This window comes from Theobroma umbraticum, unplaced genomic scaffold, assembly GCF_002168275.2.
Source record: "Theobroma umbraticum cultivar Fairchild unplaced genomic scaffold, ASM216827v3 scaffold_55.0, whole genome shotgun sequence".
NCBI lineage: Eukaryota > Viridiplantae > Streptophyta > Magnoliopsida > Malvales > Malvaceae > Theobroma > Theobroma umbraticum.
Genome location: NW_018397270.1, coordinates 3,419,477 through 3,419,928, shown reverse-complemented (window position 1 = coordinate 3,419,928; position 452 = coordinate 3,419,477). Strand labels below are relative to the sequence as shown.

Here is a 452-nt window from a genome sequence, read left to right as displayed (position 1 = left end):
GCAAGATGGAATAGAAGTATTCCATACTTTTTCCCACTATTATTTTGCATATTTTAGTTTCTCTGCCATACTTTTAAATTTTTATGTCTATAAATCATATTGGTTTTGATTACTTCTTTTTAAAATTTCTTGCAGAATCATTTCAAGATTAGTTTCAAATATATTAAATGATTGGTATATTGTTATATGCCTGAAGATTAATGTGATATGTAATTTTGGTTTCAGTTGGAAGTTGCAGAGGCTTGTGCCAGCAATAGGAGCAAACAAACTGGTTTGGAAAGACGCTAAAATGGCAATGTCATTACTTATCCAAGTCGGCATTGCCTTCGTTGCTGCCACTCTCAGTGCTTGTTCTAACCTAGCATATTGACCCTATGCTGGCCTGAATGAGCAAACACCAAAATCTCTACCTCAATTCCAATGAGTAGTCAATTTTTGATAAATGATGAGAA

General features: G+C 33.6%; 1 pseudogene; it reads left to right on the top strand.

Moving 5' to 3' along the window:
• The window catches only part of LOC149526549 (putative disease resistance RPP13-like protein 1 pseudogene), a 1,878-nt pseudogene extending 1,590 nt beyond the window's left edge, over positions 1-288 (top strand).
• Positions 289-452: the final 164 nt, after the last annotated feature.